A 22,712-nucleotide genomic window follows, 5' to 3' on the forward strand; every position below is an offset into this window, starting at 1 on the left:
GACTGATTGGATATTTTTGCAGTCCAAGGCACTCTCAAGAGTCTTCTCCAACACCACAGTTCAAAAGCATCAATTCTTCGGTGTTCAGCTTTCTTTATAGTCCAACTCTCACATCCATACATGACCACTGGAAAACATGTAACCTTGACTAGTTGGACCTTTGTTGGCAAAGTAATGTCTCTGCTTTTTAATATGCTGTCTAGGTTGGTCATGGCTTTTCTTCCAAGGAGCAAACGTCTTTTAGTTTCATGGTTGCGGTCATGATCTGCAGTGATTTCATGAGTAAAGAGAAGTGTTATATTAATAAAGTTATATATTACATGAGGGATGATTTCAATGCCTATATTACCAAAAATTCCCTTTGTCTCTTGGACAAGGAAGGAATGGGAGTATGGGGATGAAGAATAGTAATTAACATTTATTTTGCACCTATTATATTGATTTTTCTATTTATATATTCTAAATTAATCTCTCTCTACAGGCCACATTTCTTGAAGCTATCTTTTCTTGATCATTTCTTGAAAGATCCTGAAGTCTTTCCCATTGTATTGTTTTTCTCTGTTTCTTTGTATTGATCACTGAGGAAGGCTTTCTTATCTCTCCTTGCTATTGTTTGCAACTCTGAATTCAAATGGATATATCTTCCCTTTTCTCCTTTGCTTTTAGCTTCTCTTCTTCCTCAGCTATTTGTAAGGCTTCCTCAGACAACTATTTTGCTTTGTTGCATTTCTTATTCTTGGGAATGGCCTTGATCCCTTCCTCCTGTACAAGGTCACTAACCTCTGTCCATAGTTCTTCAGTCACTCTATCAAATTTAATCCCTTGAATCTATTTGTCACTTCCACTATATAATTGTAAGGGATTAGATTTAGGTCATACTTGAATGGTCTAATAGTTTTCCCTACTTTCTTCAACTTAAGTCTGAATTTGGCAATAAGGTGTTCATGAATGAGCCACAGTCAGCTCCCAGTCTTGTTTTTGCTGACTGTATAGAGCGTCTCCATTTTTGGCTGCAAAGAATATAATCAATCTGATCTGAGTATTGACTATCTGATGATGTCCCTGTGTAGAGCCATCTCTTGTATTGTTGGTACAGGCAGTGGTACACTAGTAACCAAACTCTCTGAAGAATAAAACTCCCCATTTGTAGTTTATCAATTTTCATGATGTAAATACTCTCAAGTTATCAATATGACAGTACTGTATACAGAGTTAGGAAGAGACGCAAAACCAGCTCGCCTCAGCTGTCACAAGTCAATGCTGTCATACTGCAAGTATTTAGAAATGGACACACTTTTACACGATTTGTGGCACAGTCTCTTTGCATGCTATGCTGAAATAAGATTCAAAATTAAGAAACAAGTAGAGTTTGATGGGCCAATTTATTCTCAAGAATTTTTGTGGAAATCCAAGATAACGGAAGTTATATCTATAGCTATAAACAATGGAGGTGTTTTTTGTTTGTTTGTTTGTTGTTGCAGATTTGTTTTAGAGCTTAGTCACTCTGTCATGTCTGACTCTGAGATTCTTTGGACTGTAGCCCACAAGGATCCTCTTTTCATGGAACTTATTCAAGCAAGAATACTGGATTGCTTTGCCATTTCCTTCTCCAAGTGATTTTCCTGACTCAAAGATCAAACACATCTCCTGTGTTTCCTGTATTGTAGATGGATTTTTTACCCACTGAGCCATGAAGCTGAATAAATAACTAGTTACATGGAATTTTATTACACTTAAACTATGAAAATTAAACAATTACTTTAAAATAAAAAATTGGGAATAAAGAAAGAGAAGGGAGGAATGGGAAATTTGCAAGGATAAATTGTTATTTCTCAGGAAAGATACAGGCAAAGAAAGTATGACAGGGACCTTTCAGATTCACTCTTTGTATTTTTGAATTATTTCAATTTTTAAACTAATTGTTTGTCATAAAAATGGAGATTGTAATAATGACACTGGGAATTCCCTAGGGGATCCAGGGATTAGTACTCTGCCCTTTTACCTTAGGGAGCACAGCAGGTTCAATCCCTGTTCAGGAAATTAAGATCCCACATGCCATGAGACATAGGGAAAAAAATAATAATAATAAAAATGGTGAATAATTACATAATCTCAGTGAGAATCACAAAAAATTACTTGGTGCATTATAAAGATGTTGGTTACTTTTTTTAAAAAATTTTATATTGGAGTATAGTTGATTAACAATGTTGTATTAGTTTCACATGTATAAAAAAGAGATTGCTATATATATGTGCAAGCTGCTGCTGCTGCTGCTAAGTCACTTCAGTCATGTCCGACTCTGTGCAACCCCATAGATGGCAGCCCACCAGGCTTCCCCGTCCCTGGGATTCTCCAGGCAAGAACACTGGAGTGTGTTGCCATTTCCTTCTCCAATGTGTGAAAGTGAAAGTGAAATAGGTCAGTCATGTCCAACTCTTTGCGACCCCATGGACTGCATCCTGCCAGGCTCCTCTATCCATGGGATTCTCCAGGCAAGAGTACTGGACTGGGTTGCCATTTCCTTCTCCAATATATGTGCATAAATATGTGTGTGTGTGTGTGTATGTATATATATATATATATATATATATATATATATATTTTTTTTTTTTTTTTTTTTTTTTTTTTTTTTTTTTTTTGCCCCATGCTATACATTAGATCTTGCTTGTTATTTACTGTGCCTCTTGCATTGCAGGTAGATGGTTTATTCCTGAGTCACCAGGCAAACCCTGCTTCAGCTATAATACTGTGCATATGCCAGCCCCATATTTCTTTCTTTGGATCTCATTTTCTTTCAACCTATGATTATAAAAATCCTATAATTCCTTATCCTATAATTATTTAAAATAACCAATTATATATCAAATAACTATAAAAATCCTATAATTATTTAACCTAATGTTTACTTAATGCTTGTAGTAGTGTACTGAAGCAGGCTTACACTGATTCATGGGAAGAGCTAATTTTTAAATTTTCAGGCATTTAGTATGTCTATAGTTAAAATCTTTAAATAGTGCTAAAGTAAAATTTGGTTTAGAATAATTAATTAAGTTTGTATTGGGTTAGATGTAATTTTAAAGCACATGTTATATTTAAGAACAATAAATTTATTGAGAAAAGAGAAAATTGAGATGAAACTCCATTGACTGTGGTTGAGTTGCTATTATAAGTCAACTATAGATACAAATTATCCATACTTTATTAACTTAATCTTGGTCCCCAAATTTTGGTCCATAAACATTGACTAAAGAAAAAAAAAAACCAAAAACTAATGTGTGTAAGAAAAATACAGAAATATAAATGACAAGATAAAAATATTTTATATAGACATTGAAATTTAAAAAACAATCTTTCATAAAACCCTTGACAAAACATTGTGAGATAAAGGAAAAATATGAAGTTTCAACTATAGGGTATAAAGTTGATGAGTAGATTAAATAGGAGCTAAATTAAATCCACTTAGAGCTTGTATATTAGCATGCTAGGAACTGAATATGCAAAGATTAAATGATATTTATCCCAATCTGCAAAAGACTTTTCAATGAAATGGAAAGGGAAATCTGATAAAGTCTCTAATACAGATAATCTGAGTTTCCCTGGAAGACTTGTCTCAGTTCTCCTCAGTTCAGTTCAGTTCAGTCGCTCAGTCGTGTCCGACTCTTTGCGACCCCATGAATTGCAGCACGCCAGGCCTCCCTGTCTATCACCAACTCCCAGAGTTCACTCAGACTCACGTCCATCGAGTCAGTGATGCCATCCAGCCATCTCATCCTCTGTCGTCCCCTTCTCCTCCTGCCCCCAATCCCTCCCAGCATCAGAGTCTTTTCCAATGAGTCAACTCTTCACATGAGGTGGCCAAAGTACTGGAGTTTCAGCTTTAGCATCATTCCTTCCAAAGAAATCCCAGGGCTGATCTCCTTCAGAATGGACTGGTTGGATCTCCTTGCAGTCCAAGAGACTCTCAAGAGTCTTCTCCAACACCACAGTTCAAAAGCATCAATTCTTTGGCACTCAGCCTTCTTCACAGTCCAACTCTCACATCCATAAATGACCACAGGAAAAATCATAGCCTTGACTAGACGGACCTTTGTTGGCAAAGTAATGTCTCTGCTTTTGAATACGCTATCTAGGTTGGACATAATATTTTTAAATAAAAATAATTGTGTTACTAATCTGGTAACAATGACACTCTTCCTGGAGTCAGAAGATAAAGGGAAACAGTTCTTACCTGCTCAACTATCGAAAAGCTACAAATTCATCCTATTTCCATGGGATCTTTCACAGTGAGGTGTTCCTTTGAAGATACAGAAGCATTCTTCTGAAAAAATGTTTTAGATGATTACCTACTTTTCCTTTGTCTGTTATGATTTTGGAAACTCAACAGTGCCAATTTCTAAAATCTAGCAAGCCCTACTATTGCTGGCAATTATCCAGAGTTCACTTGCTGTTGAAAATGACAAAGTGTTACATCTAAGTAAGAAAAGGAATTAAAAGAAATCATGGTTATTATTTTTAAAAATGATAGGACTTCCCTGTTGGTGCAATGTATAAGAACCTACCTAACAATGAAGGGGACACAGGTTCAATCCCTCTTCCAAGAAGATTCCACATGCCACAGAGCAACTCAGCCCATGAGCCAAAACTGTTGAGCGAGTGCTCTAGAGCCTGTGAGTTACAACTACTGAGCACTGCAACTACTGAAATCCTCATGCTTTAGGGCTTACAAGTCAGAACTACTGAGCCTACATTCTGCAACTCATGAAGCCCATGGGCCTAGAGCCTGTCCTCCACAAGAGAAACCATCAGAATGAGAAGACTATGCACCACAAATAAGTGTAGCCTCTACGCATTGCAAATAGAGAAAGCCTACACAAAGCAAAGAAGATCCAATGCAGCCAAAAGTAAATACTTTTTAAATGATGAATTATTATAACTTAAAAAAAAAAAAGAGTCTTGAATGCTTTAGATATTTGATACTAACAGACTTTCATGATAGAGAATGCATGTTTATCCTGGGGGTAGAGGGAATATTAGTGATAATTTGGTAGAAACTAACAAAATATGTTATATCAATTCATGATTGGATATGTTACAGCAAAAATAAAATAAGGGTGTTCTTGAATAGAAAAGAGACTTCTGATAAATAAGGAAAATAAGAAACAATGAACAGGTTGCATAAACAACATAAACAAGCCTAAAGGAGTTAAGCAATCTTGGTTACTCTTTAGCACTGACTACTAAAAAATACTTGGAGCTAGACTTGTCCTTCACAAAGCTAAACAAAGTTAATTACTGTCTGACTCCATATGAATTGCACTGTACACGTGGTATTCTCCTCCCCTACTCCCCCTTGTAGCATTCTGAATTTCAAAAAGAAAGTCACTGGTGATAACTTCAAGGACACTAGATAGGTTACTGAGCCCCCGGACACCAGCTTTGGCCATAAATTTGCAGAAGACAATTTTTTTTTTCTTTCTTTTCTTTTTTTTTTTTTTTTTTTTTAAATTTAAGACCTTGATAACTTTGAGACTTATCATCTTACACCAGACCACAAGCCCTGGGAGATAAACCTCTCCCTATTCCACGGGAAAGGAACACAGTTTTTGAAGCACTAGCCTACTGTGTCCCTTACCTGGCAGAGAATAAAACAACATTTTCTTTTTTCCTCCAAACACTGTCTCTGTATTTCTGTTCAGCATTGCTGGACAAGGAGACAAGATTTTGGCATCAGAGAGAAGCAGTGATGCTAAGGTTTATTTTTTTTCTTTTTCTTTTTGGCCAGGCACATGGCATGCAGGATCTTAGTTCCTGAACATGGATCACAACCATGTCCCTGGCACTGGAAGACTGTGGAGTCTTAACTACTGGACTGCCAAGGAAGTCCCCAACAGTGATTCTAAATAGGAAGAAATAATTTAATTGGTTCAGTTCAGTTCAGCTGATCAGTCATGTCTGACTCTTTGCAACCCCATGGACTGAAGCACGCCAGGCCTCCCTATCTATCATCAACTACAGGAGTTTACCCAAACTCATGTCCATTGAGTCAGTGATGCCATCCATCCAACCATCTCATCCTCTGTCATCCCCTTCTCCTCTTGCCTTCAATGTTTCCCAGCATCAGGGTCTTTTCAAAAAAGTCAGCTCTTTGCATCAGGTGACCCAAGTATTGGAGTTTCAGCTTCAACATCAGTCCTTCCAATGAACATTCAGGACTAATTTCCTTTAGCATGGACTGGTTGGATCTCCTTACAGTCCAAGGGACTCTCAAGAGTCTTCTCCAACACCATAGTTCAAAAGCATCAATTCTTTGGTGCTCAGCTTTCTTTATAGTCCAATTCTCACATCCATATATGATTACTGGAAAAATCATAGCTTTGACTAAATGGTTTGGTAACCTATAAAGTCTTATAAGGAGTATTGGCCTAAATATATTTTGTATACTCTAAATCAAAAGCAATTCCTTACAGTTTTAGTGAAAATTAATCACAAAGTAGAATGAAAGATACATGAAGTCAAAAACTTCTATTTTATTCACTATATTTACTATTAGTAAATTTTATTAATATTTCTCTTTTTATTTATATTGTGTTCCTATGCTTAGCACAAAATAAGAAATGAAATATTTGTGAAATAAATGAATGCCATAAAAAATGAATAAGTGCACAATTCTATGAGTGACAACAAGCCTCAATTCCAGGACTAATATATTGCATTTGCTCTAATGTAATTAAATATCTAACTAACTGAGCAGATAAAGAATTCTGGGTTCTGGCTTCACACATTATTTGAAATAGTTTTAAAATGGCATAAATAAACAGTACCTGCACATTTACTCTGGAGAATAAGCTGAGCAAATTCCAGTTTTAGTTCAGTGAAATTCATTTACTTGAAGAATAAAGATTTGAAAATAGAACTTTTTCTTTCCTTTGCTTAATGTCACATATTAAGAAACTTGAACGTTAGTAAAATCCTCAACACTTTTTTTTTTAACAAAAGAACAAAAATAAATATTTAGACAAATATATTAATGTTGTCAAATTTATCATACAAATTTCCTTTGCAATTTTCAGGTTTCATTGTTTACCACAGTTACAAGAGGATAGAAATATAAACTCTCAGCCAGATTTGGTTTTCAGCTTCCCCAAAGAAACGAATATATATGTGTGTGTGTGTGTGTGTGTGTGTGTGTGTGCACGCATGCGCACACACTAAGTCACCTCAGTCATGTCTGACTCTTTGTGACTCATGGACTGGAGTCTACCAGGCTCTTCTGCTCATAGCATTCTCCAGGCAAGAATACTGAAGTGAGTTGCCATTCCCTTCTCCAGGGGATCTTCCTGACCTAGGGATCAAACCAAAGTCTATGTAAAGTTTCTTCCATTAAAACCTTCTAGAAAAATTTGTTTATCCATAAGATTTTCAGAAAGTCAAGATGATAGTCATTATTTGTTAACAATCCCTTCTAGAATTTTATTGAATATCAACATCGATTAACTGCTAGCTGTCATTTATCAGCTTCTAAGTCAACTGATTCAGCTCCTTAACTTTTTGTGTGACTATAATGTTTTTTCTTCAGATGTACCTTTCTCTTACATTTTACCTTACTTTCTCTTATATTTTTACCCTATGTCTGCTCTTTGGCACTGGAGCGACTGTGAGGAGATATCCCACGTCCAGGGGCAGAGAAGCCCCAGCAAGATAGTAGGTGCTGGAGCAGTGGATGTGCAGCTCTTGGAGCAATTTTGAGGAGACATCCCACATTCAAGGGCAAAGGAGAAACCCCAGCAAGATGGTAGGAGGGGCAAAATTGTGCTTAGAATCAAATCCCATACTTGCCAGAGAAGCTCAGAGGGCTTAAACATACCTTGTGCACACCAGGATCCAGGGGCCCCACAAAGACTGAGACAGAACGGTGTTTTTGTGTCTCCTAAGGAGGTATGGGTTAGCAGTGGACTGCTTCAGGGGCAGGCCTCTGGGTGCAATAGACCTGGGTATAGCATAAGCCCTCTTGGAGGAGTTTGCCATTAACCCATCATAGAGCCATCAGAACATATACAGAACTGGGGAAACAAGACACTTGGAGAGCACAAACAGAACCTTATGTCCACCAGGACCCAGGAGAAAGGAGCAGTGACCCCACAAGAGACTGAATCAGATTTACCCGTGAGTGTCCAGGAGTCTCTGGTGGAGGTGTGGGTTGGTGGTGGCCTGCTGCACAGTTGAGGGCACTGAGTGTAGCAGTGTGTGCATGGGAAATTTTGAAGGAGGTAGCCATTATCTTCATTATCTCCATCATAGTTTACCCCCAGTCAAATAACAGGGAGGGAATACAGCCTCTTCCTTCAACAGAAAATTGGTTTAAAGATTTACACAGCATGGCCCTGCCCATCAGAACAAGGTCCAGATTCCTCCTGAGTCAGCCCACAATCACAGAAAACTAACCAATCGGATCATATGGACCACAGCCTTGTATAACTCAATGAAACTGTGAGCCATGCCGTGTAGAGCCACCCAAAATGGACGGGCCAAGGTGGAGAGTTCTGACAAAATGCGGTCTTCTGGAGAAGGGAATGGGAACCACTTCAGTATTCTTGCCTTGAGAACACCTTGATCAGTATGAAAAGGCCAACAGATAGGAAACTGAAAGATGAATTATCCAGGTCAGTAGGTGCTCAATATGCTGCTGGAGATCAGTGGAGAAATAACTCTAGAAAGAATGAAGAGACAGAGACAAAGCAAAAGCAACACCCAGTTGTTGATGTAATTGATGATGCAAGCAAAGTCTGATGCTGAAAAGAACAATATTGCATAGCAACCTAGAATGTTAGGTCCATGATTCAAGGTAAGTTAGAAGTTATCAAGCAGGAGACAGCAAGAGTGAACATTGACATTTTAGGAATCAGCAAACTAAAATGGATAGGAATGGGTGAATTTAACTCAGAAAACCACTATGTCTATTACTGTGGGAAATAATCCCTTACAAGAAATGGAGTAGCCATCATAGTCAACAAAAGAGTACAAAATGCAATACTTGGATGCCATCTCAAGAATGACAGAATGATCTCTGTTCATTTCCAAGGCAAACCACTCAATATCAGAGTAATCCAAGTCTATTCCCCCACCAATGATGCTGAAGAAACTGAAGCTGAATGGTTCTATGAAGATCTACAAGACCTGCTAGAACTAACACCCCCAAAAGTTGTCCTTTTCATTTTAAGGGACTGGAATACAAAAGTAAGAAGTCAAGTTACATGGAGTAAAAGGCAAGTTTGGCCTTGGAATACAGAATGGAGCAGGGTAAAGCCTAACAGAGTTTTGCTGAGAGAACGCACTGGTTGTAGCAAACATCCTCTTCCAACAATACAACAGAATACTCTACACATGGACATCACCAGATAGTAAATACCAAAATCCAATTGATTGCATTCTTTGCAGCCAAAGATAGGGGAATTTCATACAGTCAGCAAAAAGAAGACCAGGTACTGATTGTGGCTCAGATCATGAACTTATTATTGTCAAATTTAGACTTAAATGGAAGAAAGTAGGGAAAGCCCCTAGACCATTCAGGTATGGCCTAAATCAAATCCCTTACAATTATACATTCGAAGTGACAAATAGATTCAAATGATTAGATCTGATAGGCAGAGTGTCTGAAGAACAATGGACAGAGGTTCATGACATTGTACAGGAGGCAGTGATGAAAACCATCCCCAAGAAAAGAAAAGCAAAAAGGCAAAATGGTTGTCTGAGGAGGCCTTAGGAATAGCTGAGAAAGAAGAGAAGCTAAAGGCAAAGGAGAAAAGGGAAGACATACCCATTTAAATGCAGAGTTTCTAAGAAAAGCAAGGAGAGTTAAGAAAGTTTTCTTCAGTGATCAGCGCAAAGAAATAGAGGAAAACAATAGAATGGGAAAAGCTAGAGATCTCGCCAAGAAAATTAGAGATACCAAGGGAATATTTCATACAAAGATGGGCACAATAAAAGAAAGAAATAGTATGGGCCTAACTGAAGCAGAAGATATTAATAAGAGGTGGCAGGAATACACAGAAGAGCTATACACACACACACACACACACACAAAAGATCTTCACGGTCCAGATAAAAATGATGTGATCACTCATCTAGAGCCAGACATCCTAGAATGCAAAGTCAAGTGGGCCTTAAGAAGCATCACTGTGAACAAAGCTAGTGGAGTTGATGGAATCCCAGTTGAGCTACTTCAAATCCTAAAAGATGGTGCTTTGAAAGTGCTGCATTCAATATGCCAGCAAATTTGGAAAACTCAGCAGTAGCCACAGGACTGGAAAATCTCACTTTTCATTCCAATCCCAAAGAAAGGCAATGCCAAACAATGTTCAAACTACAGCACAATTGCACTCATCTCACACGCTAGCAAAGTAATGCTCAAAATTCTCAAGCCAGGGTTAAATAGTATGTGAACTCTGAACTTTCAGATGTTCAAGCTGAATTGTTGGAAAAGACAGAAGAACCAAAGATCAAATTGCCAACATCTGCTGGATCCTTAAAAAGCAAGAGAGTTCCAGAAAAACGTCTACTTATGCTTTATTGATTACACCAAAACTTTTGACTGTGTGGATCACAATAAACTCTGGAAAATTCTAACAGATGGGAATACCAGACCACTTTAGCTGCCCCTTGAGAAATCTGCATGCAGGTCTAGAAGCAACAGTTATAACTGAACATGGAACAACAGACTGGTTCCAAATTGGGAAAGGAGTATGTCAAGGCTGTATATTGTCACCCTGGTTATTTAACTTATATGCAGAGTACATCATGAGATATGCTGGGCTGGATAAAGCAAAACCTTGAATCAAGTTTGCCAGGAGAAATATCAATAATCTCAAATATGCAGATGACACCAATTTTATGGCAGAAAGTGAATAAGACCTAAAGAGCCTCTTGATGAAAATGAAAGAGGAGAGTGAAAAAGCTGGCTTAAAACTCAATATTCAGAAAACTAAGATCATGGCATCTTTCCCACCATTTCATGGCAAATAGATGGGAAAACAATGGAAATGGTGACAGACTATTTCTTTGGACTCCAAAAACACTGCAGCCATGGAAATTAAAGACACTGTTCCTTGGAAGAAAAGTTACAACCAAACTAGACAGCATATTAAAAAGCAGAGACATTACTTTACAAACAAAAGTCCACCTAGTGAAAGCTATGGTTTTTCCAGTAGTCATGTGTGGATGTGAGAATTTGACTATAAAGAAAGCTAAGCACTGAAGAATTGATGGTTTTGAACTGTGGTGTTGGAGAAGACTCTTGGAGTCCCTTGGTCTGCAAGAAGATTCAACCAGTCAATCCTAATGGAAATCAGTCCTGAATATTCACTAGATGGACTGATGCTGAAGTTGAAACTCCAATACATTGGCCACCTTTAGAAGTACTGACTCTTTTGAAAAGACCCTGATGCTGGGAAAGATTGAGGGCGGGAGGAGAAGTGAATGACAGGATGAGATGGTTGGATGGCATCACCGACTCAATGTACATGAATTTGAGTAAACTCCCGGAGGTGGTGATGGGCAGGGAGGCCTGGTGTGCTGCAGTCCATGGGGTTGCAAAGAGTCAGATGTGACTATGTGACTGAACTGATACTGATATATTTTATCCAGAAATTAGCATAGAATGATTTTCTAAGAGAGAAGCACATGCACCAAGTATGGTCCAAAACTAGATTCTTGAGCATCAGCTTTTCAAAACTAATTTTATTGATTAGATTGCACGAGCTTTTACCATTTCCAAGTTTTTGGTCTTCCCATAGTAAATGACAAATGAGTGACATATTAGTAAACAAGCTTTCAGATGACTTCAACTTCCAACTTTTGAGCTGTCTCAACAAATACCAAGTATTTTCCAGTATCAGGGTCCAAATTCCTTATTCATAGAGTCAGTATTGTAGTAAGTTATCTCATATTAGGAAAAATAAAATAAAGGAAATCTTGCTCAGGCTTCAGAAACAGGAGAGCAGGTCTCTGACCTGTTTCTGACCTGCCTGAACACCACCCAGATTCTGTGCTTTCCTGTAAGTACACCAAGTCAGGTGGCAATTTAGTTAGGAAAGTGAGTGGGTCTTAAACTTGCTTAGAATTCTTAAACTATAGAAGTCTGGCAATATCCACCTCCCCAGGGTCTAAGAAATCTTATGACTCACAAAGTGAAGAAAACAGCATTGTAAAAGTCAAAGTAAAACCAGAGCTGCATTTTTGGGTGCAAACTGATGATGATATCATATGATATAAGTGGGAGCACCCAAAACTGCAATTTGAAATCTCACACTTAGGTAAATGCCTAGGACTGAAATTTCTAGGCTATATGACTATTTTTAAAGTTAATTTATTTTAATTGGAGGATAATTTCATTACAATATTGTGATTGTCTGCCATACATCAACATGAATCAGCCATGGGTCCACATGTATCCCCCATCCTGACCTCACGTCCACCTCCCTCCATATCCCATCCCTCTGGGTTGTCCCAGAGCACCAACTTTGATTGCCCTGCTGTATACATCAAACTTGCACTGGTCATCTATTTTGCATATGGTAATATATATATTTCAATGCTATTCTCTCAAATCATCCCACCTTCCCCTTTTCCTACAAAGTCCATAAGTCTGTTCTTTACATCTGTGTCTCTTTTGCTGCCTTGCATATAGGATCTTCATGATTATTATGTTTATCAGAAACTGTCAAACCATTCTTTTTTTTTTTTTTTTCCAACTGGCTCTACTATTTTACATTACTAAGTCAATTCTCAGTAATAATTGACATTGATGATCATTTTACTTTTAGCCATCTCACTGGCTATAGAGTTGTTTTCCATTGCAGAAATTTAAGTTTAACTTAATGAAAGTGGCATTTACACACAGTAAATGTTATTCTTTAAACTCATGCAGTTTTGTGAGTTCTAATAAACGCATACAATATTATAACCAGTACCATGGTCGTGATACAAAGCAGTTCTGTCACCTTCCCCTCAATTCCTCTGCAAACAATTTTAGACAGTATACCACTACCCATTTCCAATCTCTGGCAACAACTGATATATTTTCTATTCCTGTACTTTTGTTTCTCCCAAATAGTTTATAAATAAATTCATAAACTACGTAGCCTTTGAGTTTGGCTTATTTTACTTAGTATAATGCAACTGAAATTAATCCATGGCATTGTGTGTGTGTTAATAGTTGGTTCTTTTATTATTGAGTGATATTTGATGGTGAATGAACTGCACGCCTTTTGCCATTCACCAAGGGGCGAAAATCTGTGCTGTTTTCAGTTTGGGGTAATTATAAGTAAATAATGTGCCTATTTATCATCATCTGAATTAAAAGATTTACCTAGTCAATAATGTTAAAATTAATGAGGAAAAAAGTGAAACCTTCAAACTAGAGATGGAGACATCTGGGCAGAAACAGGAAAAGCTGATTATTTTACTCTGTTGAGCTTCCCTTGTCAATGGAACCAGCTTTGCTTCCTGTGCCTGAGTAAATTTAAAAATCCTAGTTAGAAAATATCGTATCAGAAACCTCTTTAAAGGACATACAGTTGTTCTTAATATAACAAACAGAGAAGGAAAATCAATGTTCTTCATGGTTAGGCATTCTGTCTTGCTAAATCCTAATCCTAGATTTTGAAATTCAGAAAAGGAAGGCATTATTATCACTTCCTACTTGGAAATGGCCTAAAATGTGTCACACTTGAGGATTTTAGGCTTCATTTCCTACCTTAGCTTTTATAGATTAGTAGTGTAGCATTTGGGAAAGAAATCACAGCTTTCAGGTAGTAAAATGGGTCAGGATGACCAAAATTTCACTTCTTACTGTCTCATTACAAACTCTAACCATGTCATTTGCTTGACTTGTTCTGCTTTGTGCGAGATTACTAAATCTAGGGCACTGCTGCCTCAGGTGTGCAACTGCAGTTCATTTATCTGAGGCCATTTAAGTTAAGTATATAATAATGTTCCTTACAGGTGTCTCTTTGCCCATCTTCAGTAGAGAGCCTAAAGATGTGCCCTACATTTAAGAAATAAAGTTTACTTATTTTATGGGTTTCAGATAACTGAGATAAAACACAGAGAACAGGAATTTGGACCAAGTGACCGAGGTTCAAAATCCAGCTTTATATCTATCTTGGACAATAAAAATGTTTCTCCACAATTTTGAAATAAATACTGCAATCATTATATTCTGTTATTTTGCATAGTAGCTAAAATACTGCTACCAGTATGTAGCCAAAACACTGATCATGTATTAATAAAAACTATACACAATGAATGGAGTAGCCCTCACAGTCAATAAGAGTCCAAGATGCAGTACATGGGTGCAATCTCAAAAACAACACAATCACCTCAGTTAATTTACAAGCAATTCATTCAATATCACAGTAATCCAAGTTATGCCTCAACCACCAATGCTGAAGAACTTTAAGTTGAACAGTTCTATGAAGATCTACAAGGACTTCTTGAACTAGCATCAATTAAAAGATGCACTTTTCATTATAGAGGACTGGAATGTAAAGTAGGAAGTCAAGAGATATGTGGAGTAACAAGTAAGTTTGGCCTTGGAGTACAAAATGAAGCAAGGCAAGAGTTAACGGAATTTTTCCAAGTGAACACACTGGTCATAGCATGCACCCTCTTCCAACAACAGAAGATGACTCAACACGTGGATATCACTAGATCAGATTGATTATATTCTTTGCAGCTGAATATGAAAAAGCTGTATATAGTCATCAAAAACAAGACCTGAGGCTGACTATGGCTGAGATTACGAACATCTTATTGCAAAATTCAGATTTAAGTTGAAGAAAGTAGGGAAAATCACTAGTCCATTCAGGTATGACCTAAATCAAATCCCTTACAATATACAGTGGAAGTGACAAACAGATTCAATGGATTAGATCTGACAGAATGCCTGAACTATGGATGGAGATTTGTAACATTGTATAGGAGGCTATGATCAAAACCATCTCCCAAAAAAGAGATGCAAAGAGGCAAAATGGTTGTCTGAAGAGGCCTTACAAATAGCTAATAAAAGAAGAGAAGTGAAAGGCAAAGTGGAAAAGGAGAGATGTACCCATTTGAATGCAGTTATTGTTTTTCAGTCACTCAGTCTTGTCCCACTCTTTGTGACCCCATAGACTGCAGCATGCCAGGTTGCCCTGTATTTCACCATCTCCTGGAGTTGCTCAAACTCATGTTCATTCAGTTGATGATGCCATTCTATTATCTTGTCTTCTGTTGTCCTCTTTCTTACCTTCAATCTTTTCCAGATAAGGGACTTTTCCAATGATTTGGCTCTTTGCATCAGGTGGTCAAAGCATTGGAGCTTCAGCTTCAGAATTAGTCCTTCCAATGAATGTTCAGTGTCAGTTTCCTTTAAGATTGACTGATTTGACCTCCTTGATATTCAAAGGACTCTCAAGAGTCTTCTCCAGCACTACAGTTCAAAGGCATCAATCCTTCAACACTCAGCCTTTTTATTGTTCAGGTTTCCCATTCATACGACTACTGGAAAAACCATAAATTTGAGAATATGGACCTCTGTAGGCAAAGTACTCTCTCTGCTTTTAAATACCCTCCTACGTTTGTCATAGTTTTCTTCCCAAGGAGCAAGAATCTTCTAATTTCATACCTGCAGTCACAATTTGCAGTGCTTTTGGTGCCTGAGAAAATGAAGTCTCTCACTGTTTGCATTGTTTCCCCATCCATTTGCAATGATATGCTAGGACCAGAAGCCATGATCTTCATTTTTAAAATGTTGAGTTTTAAGCCAGTTTTTTCACTCTCCTCTTTCACATTCATCAGAAGGATCTTTAGTTGTTCTTCACTTTCTGCCATCAGAGTGGTGTCATCTGATTATCTTAAGTTATTGATACTTCTCCCAGGAATCTTGATTTCAGATTGTGCTTCATCCAGCTTGGCATTTTGCATGAACTTTGAACAGAAGTTAAGTAAGGAGGGTCACAGTAGACAGCCTGTCTACTCTTTTCCCAATTTTGAACCAGTCCATTACTCCATGTCTGGTTCTAACTGTTGCTTCTTTATCTGTATATAGTTTTCACAGGAGGCAGGTAAGGTGGTCTGGTATTCCCATCTCTTGAAGAATTTATCACAGTTTGTTGTGATCCACACAGTCAAAGTTTTTAGAGTAGTCAATGAAGCAGAAATAGACTATGAAGTAGTCTTGGGAACTCTGAATGCAGAGTTCCAAAGAATAGCAAGGAGAGATAAGAAGTCTTCCTAAGTCAAATATGCAAAGAAATAGAGATAAACAGTAGAATGGGAAAAACTAGATATATCTTCAAAAGATTAGAGGTATCAAGGGAACATTTCATGCAAAGATGGGAACAATAAATGATAGAAAGGGCAATGACCTAATAGAAGCATAAGATATTAAGAAGAGTGGCAAGAATAGAAAGTCAAGCTATACAGAAAAGATTTTAAAATGCAGATAACCATAAAGGTGTGATCACTCACTTAGAGCCAGATATCTTGGAGTGTGAAGTCAAGTGGACCTTAGGAAGCATCACTATGAACAAAGCTAGTGGAGGTGATGAAATTCCAGCTATACTATTTCAAGTCCTAAAAGATGATGCTGTGAAAGTGCCACATTCAATATGTCAGCACATTTGGAAAACTCAGCAGTGGCCATAGGACTGGAAAAGATCAGTTTTAATTCCAATCCCAAAGAAGGTCAATATCAAAGAATGTTCAAATCACTGCACAATTGTACTCATTTTACATGCTAGCAAGGTAATGCTCACAATCCTCCAAGCTATGCTTCAACAGTACATGTACCGAGAACTTCCAGATGTACAAACTGGATTTGGAAATGGTAGAAGAACCAGAGATCAAATTTCTAACATCCATTGAATCATAGGAAAAAAAAGAAAAAAAGAGAGAGAGAGAGGGAATTCCAGAAAAAATCATCTACTTCTGTTTTATTGACTATACTAAAGCCTTTGACTGTGTAGATCATAACAAACCAGAAAATTCTTCAGGTGATGGGAATACCAGACTACCTTATCTGTCTCCTTACAAATATGCATGCAATTAATGAAACCACCATTAGAACTGAACATGGAACAATGGACTGATTCAAAATTGGGAAAGGAAAACATCAAGTTTGTACATCATCACCATGCTTATTTAACTTCTATGCAGAGTACATCATACACAATCCTGGGCTGGATGAAGCACAAGTTGGAATCAAGATAGCTGGGAAAGATATCAATAATCTCAGATACGCAGATGATACCACCCTTATGGCAGAAAGTGAACAGAAATTAAAGAGGGTCTTGATGAAGGTGAAAGAGGAGAGTGAAAAAGCCAGCTTAAAACTCAACATTCAAATAGCAGAGATCATGGCATCTGGTCCCATCACTTCATGGTAAATAGATGAAGAAATGATGGAAACAGTGGCAGACATTATTTTGTGGGGCTCCAAAAATCAGTGCAGATGGTGGCTTCAGTCATAAAAGTAAAAGAGGCTTGCTCCTTGGAAGAGAAGCTACTTTGCTGACAAATTCCATATGGTCAAAGCTATAGCCTTTCCAAGAGTCATGTTCAGATGTGAGAGTTGTATCATAAAGATGGCTGAGCCATGAATAATTGATGCTTTTGAGCTCTTAAGAATCCTTTGGGCTGCACGGAGATCAAACCAGTCAATCTTAAAGAAAATCAATCCTGAAAATTCATTGGAAGGACTGATACTGAAGCTGAAGCTCAAATGTTTGGCCACCTGATGTGAAGAGCCAATTCACTGGAAAAGTCTCTTATTCTGGGAATGATTTTTTGGCAGAAGAAGAAGAGGATAATAGACATTGAAATGATTGAATTGCATCATTGACTAAATGGACATGAGTTTGAGCAAATTCCGGGAGATGGTAAAGGACAGGAAAATCTAGCATGCTGCAGATTAAGGACTTGCAAAGGGTTGGAGGTGACTGAGTGATTTGACAACAACATACACAATGAGAATATATCTTTCATTCATTTTTTCATACGGTCATTCATATTTAAATGAAAGTTCCATGGGGACATCAAAATCACAACTATTAACAGAGAAATTATCTATGAGAACAACCTGTAGACTGGAAAATATATATTCCAAAATAAAAATATAAAGAACTCCAATAAAGTGGGTAGAAGGGAATAGATGCAGTATAGTCCAATCTTATATCTCAAGGCAGGTGACCCATAAAAAGAAAAATAATCACATTTAATCACATTACAGAAGTTGTCCCCAACGAGCAAAGGGTCCAAGCCCCATATTGGGCTCTCCAGCCTTGGAGTCCTGCACAAGAAAGAATAGCCTCCAGAACATTGAAATTTGAGGTCTGTGAGTCTTGTGTATGGAATAAGTGGAGAGCTTTAGGAAATAGAAACACCACTCTTACAGACTGTATGCAAAATGTCACATTCTTTGAGTGGTAGTGGAGTGGCAGACATTTGAAATAGTCTGGGTCAGACCCTCCTGTTGATCTTTGAGGGCTTCTTAAAGCTATAGTAGGCAAATAGGACTCCCCTGGGTATAAAGATGTGGATAACAGTCATTTTAGTAAGGTCATAAACCACAAAGACACTGGTGCTTGTAAGCCCCATTTTGGAGCTCTCTCCAGCCTATTAAGGCTTGGAGCTTACACCCATAAGCAGGTCATCATCAGCCCAGGGCACCCCTGAGCCCACCTACCAATAGGCTAGCCCTAGCCAAAACTGCCTCAGTTGACATAACCAGATGCTCCAGGACCTAGCCTTTCCCACCAGCAAGTCAGTAAAAGCCCTGGGCTCACTTGGGCCCTACAACCAGCAAACCAGGGACATAGCACCATCAGTTAGCCAATATCAATAGATGCAGCATAGATGGACTCATCCAATTTACCTCATCCTCAAGATGTGGAGCCAGTTACCCTAGGATGTGGCTCTCCACCAGCAGATTGGTACATACACTTCACCCCCTGAAACCCACCACCAACTGCCATCCTTACCAGGGGACAAGCAGCCTCCTACAATCCAGGTCCTGCAGTCAACTTGTCTGCAGGAACTTGTCCTGACAACCAGCGTGCCCACAGTAGTCAGCTCCACAACAAAAGGGTACACACAAGCCACCTAAGGGACAGTAGTCAGGCATATAGAGGGGAGAGTGCTGCTGGGTCTGATAGGACATTTCCTACAAAAAGCCATTTCTCCAAGATCAGGATATGTAATCAACCTGCTTAACATATACCGTAAACACAGAGATTTAGGCAAAAGGAAGAGACAGAAGAATATATTCTCAATGAAGGAACAAGAGAAATCCTCAGGAAAAGAACTAAACAAAATGGAGATACGTAATCTACCATATAAAGAGATCAAGGTAACAATTACAAGGATGCTCACCAAACTCAGGAAAGAATGAACATGAACTGATAATTTTCACAAGAGTTAGAAATAAGAAGAAAAATCAAACAGAGCTGAAGAATACAATAACAAAGTTTAAAGATTAAAAATATACTAGAGCACAATAAAGATATACTTTATAACAGGGAATTATAGCCATTTTTTGTCCTAACTCATGATGGAATATACTCTGCAAAATATTGAATCACTATTTGGTACATCTGAAACTATTATGATACTGTAAATCACTTGTATTTCAATGAAAAATAGATTAGAAAATATAGAGGAACAAATCAGAACACTGGGAGACAAAGTAGTAGGAATCACTTAAGCTGAACAGAAAAAAAAAGATTAAAAATGCATGATGACTGTTTAAGATATTTCTGGGAGAAATCAAGCCCCTTAGCATGTTATAAGTGTCCTAGAAGGAGGAGAGATAGAGAAAGGGACAAAGAATGATGTATTACATTTGAAGAGATAATAACTAAAAGCACTCCTAACCTGAGAAATGGAACAAAGATTAAGTTCCAGGGAACAAAGCGCGTCTCAAAGAAGTTGAAGCCAGAGAGGTCTACACCAAAATACATTAAAACTAAAGTTGCAAAAGTAAAAGATTAAGGTAGAATCTTAAAAACCTGTTATGTGCAAACTCCCATTAAACTATGTTTTGACTTTTCAGCAAAAAGGAGCTCCCAGAAGGGAGCAGTCCAACATACTCCATGATGATAAGAAAAACTCTGCAACAAGGTGTACCCTGCCTGGAAAGGATAGCATTCAGATTGAAACTGAGAAAAAAAAGTTTTACAGACAAGTAAAAGCTTAAAGAGGCCAGTGCCACTAAACTGACATTACAAGAAATGTTCAGGTGATTTCTCTAAGTGGAAAACACAAGAACGAAATTAGAAATATGAAACTTACAAAAGGAAAAATATCTCAATGGTTAAGAAAAAATATAGTGCAAAGGTGGTAAACCAGTCACTTATGAAGCTAGTAGGAAGTTTAAAAAGACAAATGCAACTATATTTATGGTAAGTAGTTAAGAGATATATAGAACTAAAAGATATAAAGTGTCAAAATATTAAAAGAGAAAGTAGGCATAGATATAATATACCTGAATATAATAAAGGCCACATATGACAAATCCATTAATAACATCATAATCCATGGTGAAATGCTGAAAACATTTCCTTTAAGATCAGGAACTGCCTAATCTTGCCAGTTTTACTCAACATTGTTTTTGAAGTCCTAGTTACAACAATCAGAGAACAAAATAAAATAAAAGGAATCTAAATTGGAAAAGAAGTAAATCTGCCACTGTTTATGAATGTTTAACTATGGCAAAATTGCACTCATCTCACATGCTATCAAAGTAATGCTCAAATTTCTCCAAGCTAGGCTTCAACAAATCCATAAACTAAAAATTTCCAGATGTTCAAACTGAATTTAGGAAAGACAGAAGAACCAGAGATCAAATTGCCAACAGCTTTTGGATCACAGAAAAAGCAAGATGATTCCAGAAAAACACCTGCTTATGCTTCTTTGACTACACTAAAGCCTTTGACTGTGTGGGTCACAACAAACTGGAAAATTCTTCAAGAGATGGGAATACTAGACCACCTTAACTGTCTCCTGAGAAATCTTTATGAAGCTCAAGAAGCAACAATTAGAACTAGACATGGACCAATGGATGGTTCCAAATTGGGAAAGTAGTACATCAAGGCTATGTATTGTCACCCTGCTTATTTAAATTATATGCAAAGTACATCATGTGAAATGCAGGGCTGGATGAAGCACAAGTTGGAATCAAGATTGCCAGGAGAAATATCAATAATTTCAGATATGCAGATGACACCACCCTTATGACAGAAAGCAAAGAGGAACTAAAGAGCCTCTTGATGAAAGTAAAAGAGGAGAGTGAAAAAGCTGACTTAAATCTCAATATTCAGAATGCTAAGATCATGGCATTCGGTCCCATCACTTCATGGCAAATAGATAGGGAAACAATGGAAACAGTGACAGACTTTATTTTCTTGGGCTCCAAAATCATTGCAGATGGTGACTGCAGCCATGAAGGAACACTTGTTGTTTGGAAGGAAAGCTATGGCCAACCTAGAGAGCATATTAAAAAGCAGAGACATGACTGGGGAGGCCTACAAATAGCTGTGAAAATAAGAGAAGTGAAAAGCAAAGGAGAAAAGGAAAGATATAAGCATCTGAATGCAGAGTTCCAAAGAATAGCAAGAAGAGATAAGAAAGCCTTCCTCAGCCATCAATGCAAAGAAATAGAGGAAAACAATAGAATGGGAAAGACTAGAGATCTCTTCAAGAAAATTAGAGATACCAAGGGAACATTTCATGCAAAGATGGGCTTGATAAAAGACAGAAATGGTAAGGACCTAACAGAAGCAGAAGATATTAAGAAGAAGTCGCAAGAATACACAGAAGAACTGTACAAAAAAGATTTTCACGACCCAGATAATCACGATGGTGTGATCACTGACCTAGAGCCAGACATCCTGGAATGTGAAGTCAAGTGGGCCTTAGAAAGCATCACTACGAACAAAGTTAGAGGAGGTGATGGAATTCGAGTTGAGCTATTTCAAATCCTGAAAGATGATGCTGTGAAAGTGCTGCACTCAATATGTCTGCAAATTTGGAAAACTCAGCAGTGGCCACAGGACTGGAAAAGATCAGAATTCATTCCAATCCTAAAGAAAGGCAATGCCAAAGAATGCTCAAACTACCACACAATTGCACTCATCTCACATGCTAGTATAGTAATGCTCAAAATTCTCCAAGCCAGGCTTCAGCAAAATGTGAACTGTGAACTTCCAGATGTTCAAGCTGGTTTTAGAAAAGGCAGAGAAACAGGAGAGCAAATTGCCAACATCCGCTGGATCATGGAAAAAAGCAAGAGAGTTCAAAACACACACACACACACACACATCTATTTCTGCTTTATTGACTATGCCAAAGCCTTTGACTCTGTGGATCACAATAAACTGTGGAAAATTCTGAAAGAGAAGGGAATACCAGACCACCTGATCTGCCTCTTGAGAAATTTGTATGCAGGTCAGGAAGCAACAGGTAGAACTGGACATGGAACAACAGACTGGTTCCAAATAGGAAAAGGAGTACGTCAAGGTTGTATATTGTCACCCTGTTTATTTAACTTATATGTAGAGTACATCATGAGAAACGCTGGGCTGGAAGAAACACAAACTGGAATCAAGATTGCCGGGAGAAATATCGATAACCTCAGATATGCAGATGACACCACCCTTATGGCAGAAAGTGAAGAGGAA

This window comes from Bubalus bubalis, chromosome 3 (assembly GCF_019923935.1).
Source record: "Bubalus bubalis isolate 160015118507 breed Murrah chromosome 3, NDDB_SH_1, whole genome shotgun sequence".
NCBI classification, from domain to species: domain Eukaryota; kingdom Metazoa; phylum Chordata; class Mammalia; order Artiodactyla; family Bovidae; genus Bubalus; species Bubalus bubalis.